General features: G+C 33.4%; 1 long non-coding RNA gene across 1 annotated transcript; it reads left to right on the forward strand.

Annotated features, from left to right (window-relative positions):
* On the forward strand, positions 1-7373 carry LOC122510129. The gene is made up of 3 exons (XR_006302419.1): positions 1-338; positions 5995-6209; positions 6627-7373. It is a non-coding gene; the product is annotated as an uncharacterized LOC122510129 (long non-coding RNA).
* The last annotated feature ends 7289 nt before the right edge of the window (positions 7374-14662 follow it).

Here is a 14662-nt window from a genome sequence, read left to right on the forward strand (position 1 = left end):
TTGTTTATTAATAATTGATAACTAATAATTATTAATAATTTTTTAAGTAATTTTCTAAAATCATTTTTGCTTGGAAAAATATCAAATTAATGATCAAAGTCGCTGAACTGAGAAATGGAATGGTAATTTATCTGGAAGCTTATCAGTTTAAAAGTGAGCGAAGTCAAGAAATTACGACTTTAGCTAAAAGTGAAGAGATTTTTTTTAATTTACATAAGAACACAAATCGAGAGCATTTGAATTTTGTTGCATTAAATGCGCGTGAAACGTCAATCATAAAGAGGGAAAATTTTAACAACCAAAAAGCAAGATTACAGAACGTCAAGATAACAAAGGGAGTGAGTAATATTTTAATACTAAAAAGATGATAATAATGAATAATGTAATATGTAGGTAAATAAATAAACGAATAAATAAATTCTAAAAAGCAATAATATTAGAATTAAAATGTTAATTATTATTATTAATATTAATTTGAATTTATTACCATCAATACTATTGTTAATAATTATTGTTAATTATTATTGTTAATTATTATTGTTAAATAAATAATATTTTGTTAAATAAATAAATAGAAATAAAATAAAATATTATTATTATTATTATTATTTTTTTTGCTTAGGGACTTTTGAAAAATCTGCCTACAGATACCTTGGATTCCGCACTCCAAGGTTATGTGGGGTTGGTAAAATGAAACAAAAGGAAATATTAAAAAAAATATAAATAAATAAATGTTATAATAAATTTAATAAACTGGCGACCTACTACCAGCCCGACCCACTAAAACCCGTAACCCTTCTTTTGGAGCCCTTTACCCTCCCTCGGAACTGTCGTAAGACTTTAGCCTTCGAGGGCGGCGCTCCAACTCTGTCGCTAATGCGACTTTCTGCTATTCTCTGCGGTTATCCTGCGTTAATAGTTAAAAATTTAAAACTATTTCAATATAAAAACGGAATTAACAGTACAACAATAATAAAAAAAACAAATGTGTAATTAAGTGTAAAAAGTCAAAAGAAAAAATTGTAAACGGATATATAAAAAAAGAAAAAATAAACGCGTATATAATATTGAAAACATAAAACTGTATAAAGACAAATACAAACATAAAACAAATTAAAAAAAGTATAAGGACAGATAAAACACAATAGTACATTGTGCAACGAGGACGCAAAATGCGTGCGTCCGAGGTACACACGACATTTTATACAAAACGAGAATGTAATCCGCGGTTACTCGGTGCGTTTTGAGAGAGAAAGCATGGCTTTGCTTCAAGTAGGACTACTTTCTCGTCCTAGGACCGTAAAACTACTACTTGAAGCAAAGCCATGCTTTCCCTCTCAAAACGCACCGAGTAACCGCGGATTACATTCTCGTTTTGAATAAAATAAATTAATAAGAAGCGAACAAACGAATTAAAAGCTGTTTAAATTACGCTTTTTTGGCGGCCGTCGAGGTCCTTCCTCGACATAACCGAGATTATGAAGTTCTCCACTTGCCGCCAATTCTCTTCTGACTGGGTCATCAGCGATACCATGTTCTCCGGTGTAACTTGACTGTTTACACCTTCGAACATGGCCCGCCTCTCCAAGTCCCATTTCTTGCATGAGAAGAGGGTGTGCTCCGCTCTGTCCTCAGGGAACTGGCAATATGCACACACCTCGTCCTCGCGTAATTTAAATCGACACAGGTACGAGTTAAAACACCCGTGACCTGTGAGCGCCTGAGTCAAATAATAGGAAACCTGACCGTGTTTCCTATTTATCCAGGTGGCGAGTGCCGGGATAAGGCGATAAGTCCATCGACCTTTTTACTCACCATCCCATCTTTCTTGACATCTTTCTATGAGCCTGTGCCTCGCTTTTTTGCGTATCAGGCCCTTGCTTGGTCTTAATTCCTCATCCGAGGAACTGCTTTCTTTAGAAAATAGAAACATTTCTTCCCTTTCCCTCACCAAAAGATCTGCTAGCGGGACACTTGCAAGGACCTGCACAGCACTCGTAGATACCGTCTTATATGCAGAGATGATACGCGTAATTTAAATCTCTAATGTTATCGATCTCTGCGCCAACAGTATTCTCTCACAGATGGTAACACATCTTTTACTCCTCAGGGATGGGGCCCACGCTGGTGGTGCATAGAGCATTTAAGCATGGGCGACATTCGCCACCAGTCTTCTTTTTTGCTCACGGGGTCCGCCTACGTTTGGCATTAACCGTGAAAGATTAGCCGCACACTCGATCGCCTTATTTGACGCCGTAGCCATGTGGTGGTGGAAGTTTAACCTTCCATCCAACTCCACATTAAGATATTTAATTGGCTTACTCCACTTGACATCGAATCCGTCTATCACAATTCGTGGGAGCTCGTACCCACGTCTGTCTGTGACCAGCAGTGCCTCGGTCTTTTCCAGGGCCATTTCAAGACCTCTGGTATCCAGCCTGCTTTTTGCTAGTCGCAGACATTCGTTCACGAATGTCCCAAGAGCCTTCTCACTTTCGGCAGTGCACACAAACAACACGTCGTCCGCAAAGCCGATGATCACCGCACCTTCGGGTAGAACCATTCGCAGAAAATCATCGTAAGATACATTCCATACAAATGGACCCACCCTCGAGCCTTGAGGAGCCCCACGCTGCATCTCTTCCTTGAGAGTGCAGGTGTCTCCCTCATATATAACCCACCTGTCGCTAAGATAATTATCCATTATCCGCAACAAGTAGGGCGGCATGTTTTTCTTTTTCATCGACTCAATGAGATCTTTCCATCTTGCGGAATTAAACGCGTTGCGTATGTCATTTGCTACCAACGCGCAGAAGCTCTTCTTTTTTCCAGGTCCTAATTTGTTTTTTCCTGCTTTGGCTATGTCCACAACTGCCTGGATGGCATCAACTGTGGACTTGCCTTCACGGAAACCAAATTGGTGATCGGATAGACGATTCTCTTCGGTCAAGTGGCTTTGCATTCTCTGCAGAACCATATCTTCTAGAAGTTTACCTATCGTATCTAGCAGGCATATAGGCCTGTATGATGAGACTTTATCTAGAGGTTTTTCACCTTTCCTCAGGAGGACTAACCTCTGTCGCTTCCAGTCGCGAAAGAACTCTCCTCTCTCAAGGCAAAGATTGAAGCATCGAAGCAAAATCTGGGGTGAAGTATCGATTACCAACTTTAGGATCTCGTTACTTATCCCATCGATTCCAGGCGCCTTGCCTATTTTCAATCTTTTGCTTGCTTTTTGCAGTTCACTAAGTGTGAAAAGTTCTTCCTCTTCGACTTTGCAATAACTCCAGTCCCTTCTAAGGTATGGTTCTGCGGGAGGAAACAAAGAACTTATTATCTTTCTGACCCAATCGGGATTGTCCAGGCCGGGGGTCTTTTGCCTCGTCACTAATTTCTTAGTCGCGATTTTAAAAGCCAGACTCCATGGGTCTTTATCGACTTCCTTGATTAGGTCCTTCCAGCTACGGCGTCGCGACTTGCGGATCTCTTTCTTGAGGTTCTTTTTCGCCTCCTTGAAAGCCTCTTTCAGCAAGGGATCTCCCTTAGATCGGGTATATGTCCTTCTTGCTTTGAGGCATTCCTTCCTCAAGAAGGCTAGCTCCTCTGACCACCAGTGCAAGAATTTTCTTACGGGAATGGCGCCTTTGCGTGGCATTGACGCATTGCAAGCAGTGACTATCATGTTCCTCACCGCTCGCACCTCCCTATCCAGACTGCTCGGCCTCTTTACCCAGCCCAAGTCCTCAATTAAAAGGGCTTCTCTTAGGGACCGGCCGAACTTTTCCTTGTCGAGTCTCTTCATATTCCACGAGGAGGTTTTGCGACCAGGAACATCCTGTCTTTTTTCTCCTCGTGTGTCTCCCATCGAGACTGAGAACTCTATGTACTGGTGGTCACTTGCGGTATATTCCTCAGAGACCCGCCAGTCGGTTATGCGGCTAAAAAGTTTAGACGATGCGAATGTTAAATCTATAATTGATCCGATCGCACCTCGTCTAAAAGTCCATGTATTACCTCGGTTTACAGCTAATAAGTCGTTTCTGGAGATCATTTCTCCAATACGAATTCCTCTCTTGTCGAGTCTCGTCTCACCCCACTCTGGCGACTTTGCGTTAAAATCGCCAGGGATGATGATATCCAGCTTGGATTCTGTGAGGCTCGATTCTAGGTCTTCTATATTGGCTTCGAAGGTAGTCAGTGGGTCGTTGGGTGAGAAGTAGCAGCTATACATACGTATATGAGCCATCTCTATCCACACAAACCCGCTGCTTGTCTCCAAGAACTTGTCAACCCGCAATTCTGGATTGCACAGCTTGATGGCGGCTCTCTTCGCCTTATCCTGATACCAAGGTGCGAGGTCGCTTCCTTGATACTACTCACTGCAGAACAGGATATCGACCTCATTTTCCCTAGCTGTTTACATCAGGAGCACCTGTGCATCCTTACTTGTATGCAGGTTGACTTGAAGGAGCTTTAGGGATTTGCCCTTTTAAGTTTCTCCAGTTCCTCCTTGTAAACCGGGCAGGAAATTCTTCCAGGGATATGGTTGACTTCCGTTTTTCCTAAATCTGTACACGTAATGCACTTTGGCTTGTCGCTAGTACAACTCTTGGCGAAATGTCCCGCTTCGCCGCATCTCCGACAGTTTTTTGTTCTGTCGGGGCCTTTGCAAATTCGGGTCACGTGTCCATAGGCTAGGCACTTTTGACATCTTGTCACTTCTAAGTGCGTTCGGATATATGCGTTTATCCAACCAATACGCACTTTGCCTAGCTTAAGCAGTCTCTCGCTGTCCGTTTCACTCAAGCGTACTAGTGCCACTTTCGTACCACCAAAACGTGTCAGAAGTCGGCAAGTCACAGTCAATTCAGGCTTTTGCAACTTCTCCTTTAAGACGGTTAAAACGTCCGCCTCTGAAGTTGTTTCGTCGAGTTCCCGAATTTCGAGGGTCTTTTTACTGACAAGAGCCGTAACCTCGGCCTTGTCCTGAAGGACGGAGGTAAGATTCTCAGCGAACTTTGAAGTTTCACTCCCCTTTTTGACAACAACAAGAACCTCCTTTTTAAGAGTTCTCCTAATTTTCACAATCTCTGTGCCAGTTTCCTCTGGCTTTACCGAAGTTGTTGCCAGTTTTATAAGATCATAGTAGGTCTCTGGATTCCGGGCCGAAATTTTTATTGCCTTCGTGGTTCTAATTTTGGGGGAGCGCTTCTGAAGTCTCTCCCTCTCTTCTGCTTTCTTCAAGGCCTTTCTCTTACGGGCCTCCCGTTTCCTATTGGAGACGGTTTCGAAGTCTTTTTCGTTTTCAGGCTTACTTTCCACAGTTGCCTCTGAATAAGAAGCAACCCTGGCCGAAGCAGCCTTACTCACCTCCGTCTCCATAGCAGTAAGGTTTGCCTTGGTCTCTTTGCTCTTAACCCTCTTGCCCTTGGGAGTGGTCACAGTAGAATCAGTCTCCGGACCTTCAAACTCTCTAGGGCGCTTCCTTGGGTCGATGGACTTGCTCTCGCTGGATGTGGCGTGCGACATCGATCTAGGAGTTTCAGGATTCGACCTTGGTCTCATTTCCTTCGAATCTGCTAAGTCCCACATCCTCAGAATTTTTGCTTTGGCTCCCTCCAAAATCCTTGGAGCCGTCTGCACCGACTTAACAGGGTACTACCATCTGGCCAGGATGGGCCCTAAACCGCCTCCGTTAGTTACATAGACGTTATAGCTTTGCCGGAGCATTGATGCGACGTCTATGATATCCAAGGGCACGTGAACATGTATGTTCGGACGTGGAGGTCGATGTGTCTCTCCAAGATAGCAGGAAGTTTCCGCAAAGGGAGATTATTATTATTATTATTATTATTATTATTATTATTATTATTATTGTTATTATAAAATTATAATATAATTACAAAAACAATTTTTTTCTACTAAATATTTTTATTATTTACGAAGAGAAATATTTTTATAATTTTTTTTCATTTTTCGAAATGTTTCTAATAGCGGGAGTGGAGAAGATTGAAAAAGAAGAGAAAGAAGAAATAAATTCAAGGGATTTCAAAAGGGAGATATCACCTGGACCTTGGATTGAATTGAGGAATACAGAAACATCTACTAATTCAAAGGAAGAAATACAGGTCACTGGAGAAAAGGAATTATCAATGCGACTCTTCTCCGTTGGTGGTAAAATTATTTTCACCGAGGATTCAGATGAAGAGGTACTTCATTTAAAAAGAAAAACGAAAAAACTTACAGAGTTTAAATTACATACAAAAAACCTGGACTCATTTTTGTAGCAACTCAAAATGAGCACATGTTAAACGCCATATAACGTGGCGCCACCTACGAGGTTCATTTTTGTTGCGCTTCAAATTGAGTAGCGTAGGCTACTCAATTTGAACCTAGGTTTTTTCAGTGTATAATTTATCTGTTAAGAATGAAAATTTCATAACGGATAAAAATTAAAATCCAACTGCTTAAAATTTTTAATTATAATCTAAAATTTAACTCTTTAAAAATTAAGTATTGCTATTAAACACTGCTTGAAATTGAAATTTGTAATTAAAAATTCAAAGTTAATAATTAAAATTTAACGGTTCTGGCACCTGAAATTTTCTTCTTGATTTCGATTCTAGATCATAAGTACATCATTTTCCAATAAAAACAAAATTCTTCTGTGGAGCCGTTTTTAAGAAAAGTTGATTTGAAAATTCAAAATAACGAAAATTCAGCTTTTCTTCGAGAAATATACATTTGAGAAAGAATATCAGCAGAAAAAGCTTGTAGATATTAAAAAAGCAATTTTTTTATGGTTACTGATGTCATATACAATTAATAGTTTACGTCAGAGGCGAAGAAAACTAACCCTTTGCATGTGTTTTTAGTTTTTCTTTATTTAAAAAATAAAAGAAAGAAAGAAGGAAATCTTTACTTTATTATGCTTGGCTTAAAATGAAAAAAGAGTTATACACTCCATATACTTTTTTTTCTTCATTTAAAACAAGTTGAAATGAAACAACTTGCTTTACGAATTTTATTTTCGCACAGTTTTTAATAATAATGGAATATAACATTTTATAATCTAGGAAAATGTTACAATACAGTTATATATTATGTAACATATTATGTAATTTATAGGGGAGAGGTACGCACGTTGAGACGGGTTCTGTTTTTCAGTTATAATTTTTAAAAAACAAAATTTAGCGAAAAATTTGAAATGCTTTCTTAAAAGTATTGTCCAAGGCTACAACATTGCCGAAGAAAGTTATTTTTTTTGGACAAAATTGAAAAATTTATAGCTGATTTTTTAAACATGTTATTTTTGACCAAAAAAAAGTGGTACGCACGTTGAGACACCCATAGTAATTTATTTTAAATTGAAACAAAATGAATAATTACGTCAGATTCTAATTGTTTGTTGTTTATTTACTTATTCTGATGGTCTTAGCTTAAAGAAAAAAAATTAAAACATTAAAAATTAAATTAAAGAAGAGAATCAAAAAATAAAATTTTATTTTGCACAAAAATAATTAATCGAAATTTTTATATTCGCAATTTTTACAGGTAAAGAACATGTAAAACGCTTAAAAATTGTGGATTTAAAATCTATTTTAATGACAGTACTATTTTCATACCGTGAGCGTTTTAACCTGCGGACCACAGTGTGTCTCAACGTGCAGACCTTGCCGTTATTTTTTTAAAGCTTTGAAATTATTTGTAGATGTTAACGTATGTCTAAATTTTCGTCGGAACTTTAAAGTAGAACCAAAATTGATATGTAAATGTTATCCGCAATTTTTTTTGCCACTAAAAAATACAGTAAATATACTAAACAGAAATTCTGAAAAACACTTTTTTTAACTAAAAAATTGGTTCGCTCTAGTTCTACCGAAAAAAACAGGAGTTATTGCGCTTTTATTGAATAAAAAGTTTGGTATTAATGATACGACAAAATGCCAATAAAATTTTTGGTATTATCAAAAAAGCTATTATATTTTCATGTTTTATGTTTATATCAAAATTTAATAAAAAATTTGTGAATTCGTATTTCTAATATTTTTTTCTTTCAATTTTTTCGACAACAACATATATTCACTTAATTTTCTTACTTAAAAAACTAATTTTACTTTATTTTTAATATGCTACTTTTTGCTACTTTTTTCAATTTAGAGGACACTTTTTTCTTCCATCAAAATGCTACTTTTTCATACTTTTTTTGACCTGCTACTAGACTTCGAAGCCTGGAGTATAGTCGAGGTTGGACCACTGTCTAGGTAGGCCATTCGCGTTACATATTTTGTCAAGTTCACTAGCGCCACCTACGCTGATACTTGTCAAAGCTTGTCTTAGTGAAACCTAACTTTTTGTTAATTACATTTTCAAAAAATTGAATCGTCAAGGCAAGCATGCAGAAATTTTGTGGGACTCATGGTTGAAAGAAAATCAAAGTGAAAAATCGAATCCCGAAACATATTTCTTTTTGGTTACAACAATTCGGTAATGTTACTTTCTGTCAAGGTCGTCCACTTTGTGTTTAAAATGCGCAAAGATGAGGACGAGCTACTTCATTTGCAAAAACTGCAATTAAAAAAATTCTAAAAAACAATAGTTATCCTTTAGATTTTATCGAAAAACATATTGGTATTAGAATGAACAAATTAAAATATTCGAATGAGAATAATAACAACCAAAATAGAGTTAATATATATAGTCAAATCCCCAAGGTCGCTTTGCCTTTTAACGAAAAATATTTCTTTAAGTTGTTAAATGTTCTTAGGGAATTTAATTGTACTTCTATTCGCATTGTAAACAAAAACTCTCATTCTATTGTAAAATTGAGAAAAGATACAACTAAAAAATGTGATAAAACGAATGTCGTATATAAGTTTGATTGGAAAGACTGCCCAGCAACTTATATAGGAAGACAAAGCGATCACTACCCAGTAAAAAAAACTAATTCAAATGAATTGAAACGAATTAACATTTTTGGTAGGCTCCAATTCGTATTTGTCACAAAGCGGGATTCACTCAAGCTCTTTGTATATTCAATTGAATTTATTTCAATATGTACCAATTTGTCCAAACAAATTCGCATTCGAAAGAAATGGCCAAGGAATGCATTGAATTCGTGCTAACGAATTGAAAAAAAATTAAAGGCTCAAAACTTGTCCAGTGAATTGGTACGGATAGAAGGTTCGGAAGTTCAATACAGTTTCACGAATTCAGGAAAATTGCATCATGGCTCCAATTTGTATTTGTCACAAAGCGGGATTCACGAAAGCTCTTTGTGAATTCTTTTTAATTCATTTCAATTAGTTTTCGTTTACTGGGTACAAACTCGCATCAACGAACATAAAAAAGTGAAGGATAATTCTGTGGTCTATCGACATCGTTTAAATTTTAATCACGATTTTGATTGGGAAAATACAAAAATATTGGATAATGAACCTAATTTTAAAAAACCGGACAAGTGCGAGTAGAACTCGTACTAAAACCGAGGGTTCCGTACCCACATTTAAAACTTCTACTTTTTTGCTGAAAAAATATAAAGATCAACTCCAATATTTTTCGCTGTATTTTTTCTGTAATCTACATGAGGTGAAAATAAATAAATAACCAATTTTCATCTCTTCAGATAAAAAACTGTGGGCGCTAGGGTAAAAAACACGCATTTTTGACGAAATTTTTAAAAACTTTGAGTTTATCGCTAAAAAAATATGAAGATAAAATCCAATCATATTCGGTCTATTTTTCCTGAAATCTACACATGAAAATTCATAAAATAAGGAAAACTATATCCAATAGGCCAAGAATTGTGAAAACCAAGGGGTGGGTACACACTTTTTTTTAAAACGAAAATTTTTTTAGTTTTTCGCAAAAAAAATATAAAGATGAATTCCAATAACTTTTTCTGTATGTTTGTTGAAATCTACACGAAAAAATAAATAAAAATGTATAACGCCAGTCCACTAGATTAAGAATTGAGAGAACCAGCAAGGGTTAAAGAATTTTCGAGTTTGCAAAAAGAGATTTTAGTTTTTCGATGAAAACACCATGAAAATAAATTCTAATCACTTCCGCTATATTTTTCCTGTAATCTATGCGTAAAAACGAATAAGTATGCCAATTTTCAGCTCTTTAGATAAAAAACTGTGGGCGCCAGGGGGGGGTACATCCATTTTTTTCAAAATTTTCTAGTTTTTCGATGAAAACACTATGAAGATCAATACCAAATATGTTCGCTATATTTTTTCTGTAAACCATTTTTGAAAATACATATGCATACCAATTTCCATCTTTCTAGGTAAAAAACTGTGAGCGCCAGGGGGAGTACATGCCTTTTTTTGCGAAAAACGGCCAAAATTTGATGTTTTTCGCGGAAAACTCTATGAAGATTAACTCCAATCAGGTTCGCTATATTTTTCGTGCAATCTACGCGTGAAAATACATACGTGTACCAATTTTTAGCTCTCTAGATAAAAAACTGGGAGCGCTAGGGGGGGGGTTCATGGTCATTTTCCGTAACCGTTTTAATAGAGTTCCTACCGAGTACGGAACCCTAAAAAGAAGAATATCTGAAATGATTCATATAAAAACAAATCGTTCCACTATCAACAGAAAGGAAGATATCTTTACCTTAAACAAAACATTCTTTCTTTTACTTAGACGTGTGGACTCGTGTCCATAAAGAAAATAATAAAATCAATATAACTTGTACCTCATTTAAGAATGTGTTTATGTTTTGGTTCATTGACTTCTCTCACGTGTTTGCTGGTTTGACTTTGTAAAATGAATAAATTTCTTTTCAGTTGACAGTGAATCGCTGTTTGAGAATGTCTTCTCTCTATTTTAAATTTTATTCTTATAAGTGTGGAATGATTTTTTACTATATTTTGACGAAATTTTAATCTTTGACGTGTTAGCATGTGTTCTATGTTCTAACAAAATTTAGGTATATCATTATTGGTAATTTATAGAAATAGTGCTTTTAGACCTTTACAAAAAAATACTGAAGTGTAATTTTAGCCTGATGAGGTTGGCAAACCCTAGCCAACGAAACGTCGCTCTTTTAACGACACACTTTTGAATTTTTATTTAAATCTTACCTTCCCAAGATCATATACATTATGAACATTAATCATAATATAATTGATCATCTTATTAAAATTTTTATTTATATTTATTTTTTTATATTGTTTATTTTTATTATTTTGTTATTTCATTAAGTTACAAGCTGTAAACAATAAAGAATTAATTTTTCGTAACTCAAAACATGTTATTTTATTTTTTAACGATTAATGCCCTTTGAATTTTAAACATGGACAGACCTTGACTGTAAGGACCAACCTGCACTACACTTTTTTTTAAAATCTTTATAACTTTTTCATTTTAAAACCAATCAATTTACTTTGTACAGAAAAGATGTTCCTATTAAACAGGACTTTCCAATCATATACTTCAATTGTCCAAATTCATTTTTAAAAAAAAGTTATAAACAAAATAAAAAGGTGGGCCGACCTTAACAAATATTTAATTTTTTAATAATTTTTTATTTATATATAAAGAGATATGTATTAATCCTAATATATACTAACATTGTTTATAATTCGCTATTGGTCACAATGTAATTAAAAAAGGTAAAAATCGTTAAATCACAATGTTATTTATTAATAATTGAGCTTATATTTGTTGTTAATAAACAATTAATTTAATAACTTAATTGAAAAATAAAGTCGGGGGCATTTTATGAAATCCACGAGGGCACCACATGGAAAACCCAAATGGAATCTATGAGGATTTTCCATGAGGACACCCATGAGGGAAAGCATGTCACGTCTTCGAGAGCTCCGCGTGGATTGCCCTTACAGATTCCATATGGGAAGAGGGCAATTCACGAGGGCCTCGCCAGGGCCTCACCATTTTTCTACACGGGTATAATTCAATTATTTTCATAAATAATAAAATTTTTACAGGGCGTATTCAATTATTTTCGAAAATAATAAAATTCTTTTTAGGAATTCAATTGTTTTCATAAATAATAAAACTCATACCACAGAATTTCAATTATTTTTAATATACTACTTTACTCGAATTCCTCGAAAAAGTCAAAAGAATTCAATTATTTAAAAATTTGTTGATAAAATTCTTTATGAGAATTGAATTTTAAGAAACAATCAATTATTCAATAAATTATTTTTTTGTATTTAAATAATTGAATTCTAGCAGAATTTTTTAATAGAAATTGAATTAAAAATAAATTTCAGTTTAAATTTTAGATAATAATTGAATATTAAAAGCATTATAGCGTGAGTTTTTAGAAATAATTGAATTTTGAAAAGGTTTCAAATTAAAATCTTTGAAAATCTGAATTTTTCATATTTTTGACTAACAATTCTGTGGTATTAATTTTTTTGGAAAAGTTTAATTGCAGATTTTTTTGAAATTTTTATTTTCTAATATATATTTAATTAAAGAATTTCCGAATAATTGAAATTTTGTCAAATTGAATCGTAAACAAATGAATTTGAAACTTTAAAAAAAACTTTTTACCAAAAATTATTAAAAATGGATTTATAGAAGAATTTTAATAAAAAAAATATATAATTTTGGAGAAGTTACAAATTATTGCAGAAATTTTATTATTTTCAAGAGTAATAAAATTTTTCGCAGAAATTTAATTATGTTTAAATATAATAAAATTCTTCTTAGGGATTCAATTCTTTTCAGAAATAATAAAACTCATGGCATAATTTCAATTATTTTTAATACAATTTTAAACAAATTTCTTGAAAAATGTAATTATTTTTAAAAATTTTATTACAAAAAATTCGTCGAAAGAATTTACTTATTTAAAAATATATTTGATAAAATTCTTTACGAGCATTCAATTTTAAGAAATATGCAATTAATAAATTATTTATTTTTGTATTTAAATAATTGAATTCTCGTAGAATTTTCTAATAAAAATTGATTTAAAAATGAATTTTAGTTAAAATTTTACATAATAATTCGTAGAAAGAATTTTATTATTTAAGAATTTGTTGATAAAATTCTTTATGAGAATTCAATTTTAAGAAACATCAATTATTCAATAAATTATTTATTATTGTATTTAAATAATTGAACTTCAACAGAATTTTCTAATAAAAATTGATTTAAAAATTAATTTCAGTTCAAATTTTAAATAATAATTAAATATTAAAAGCAATATAGCGTGGATTATAAGAAATAATTGAAATTTGGAATTAAATTTTAAAATTGAATATTGTAAACTAATGGATTTGAAATTTTGTCAAAGAACTTTTTCGAAAATTAATTGATTTAATTAAAGAAGAATTTTATTTAAAAATTCTTTAAAATAATAATTGAATTGAAATGATGAAAATAATTTTGAAGAAGTACAATATTCTTATAATGTAAAATAATGATTTTATCAATTTGCCAAATTTAATTATTATAAAACATGAAGAAATCGATCACTCCGAGTCAAAGACTAGAAGTGATCGATGTCTTCATGTTTTATAGTCATGGAAAAATTTATTTTATAGTTTTAAGTAAAATGTTCTCTTATTTGACTCGGACTGGTTATATTTTTGTCAGAAATTGGTCCGTAATTTTTCATTTTTGGTCCGTAAAGTCCGTATTTTGTAATACTTTCACTATGGTTCGAGCCCTGTAAATAATTATAAAATTACGAACAAATTGAGATTCAATATGGAGAGACACTACTCTCCACCTGCGAACGCCAAGGTCACCGCTAGATGGCAATTCAGTTGGCAAAATCAAATTCCACGCCACCTGTTGATGACCTTGGCGTTCTCAAGTGAAGAAATTCACTTTATCCCTCAAAAACTTTTTTATAATTAAAAAAATGTTATTTATTATTAAATTATTAATTTACTTATTACTGTTATTCACTAATTAATAGACGTTATTGACTTATTATTGTTATTATAATTTATTATAATGCCTGTAAATGCAAAAAAACTAAATGACAACTAGATGTGAAAATAATGAAAAATAAATACAAAAAGAAGTTAAAAAACCAAATGAATAAAAAAAACTTAACTGCAAAAAATAACTAATTTCCAAGAAACAGTTAAATTCAAAATAATAACTAAATTCAAAGAAATAACTAAATGCAAAATTAGAAATACGCGAAAAGAAAGTGGATGAGAGAAAAAAAATCATGTAATTGTTACGAAACTGGGTTATCCAGAAAACGAGAACTATAAAGTGTAAAATACGAGCGCGCATTATCTACATTAAAAACTATTTGACATCTCTGTTCAACATTTTGAATTCGAATAAGATGCAAAGTCGTCTCACAAGAAGGTCTCATCTTAAGTGACCTTCTCTCTCTCACTCGAAAAATCACATACACAACAAACCTGACATCATCGCATTTGCTATTGAATTCTATAAGTTTAAAAGCTCTACAGTGAAAATAACAAAATACAATTTTATTACGTGCTAACGGGGTTGTACCTTTGTGAAAAGTCTCCCCACCCCCATAACACAAAGGTATATTCAAAGAATCATATAACAATCTTTGTCATGGTCTCGGATTTATTTTACATTTTTCACTTTTGACCAATCGTCGACTACGTCTTAGTGGAAAGTCATATTATATTATATTTCCTACGATCTGAAGGAAAGACTTTTAATACAT

Source organism: Leptopilina heterotoma, unplaced genomic scaffold (assembly GCF_015476425.1).
Source record: "Leptopilina heterotoma isolate Lh14 unplaced genomic scaffold, ASM1547642v1 Lhet_67, whole genome shotgun sequence".
NCBI lineage: Eukaryota > Metazoa > Arthropoda > Insecta > Hymenoptera > Figitidae > Leptopilina > Leptopilina heterotoma.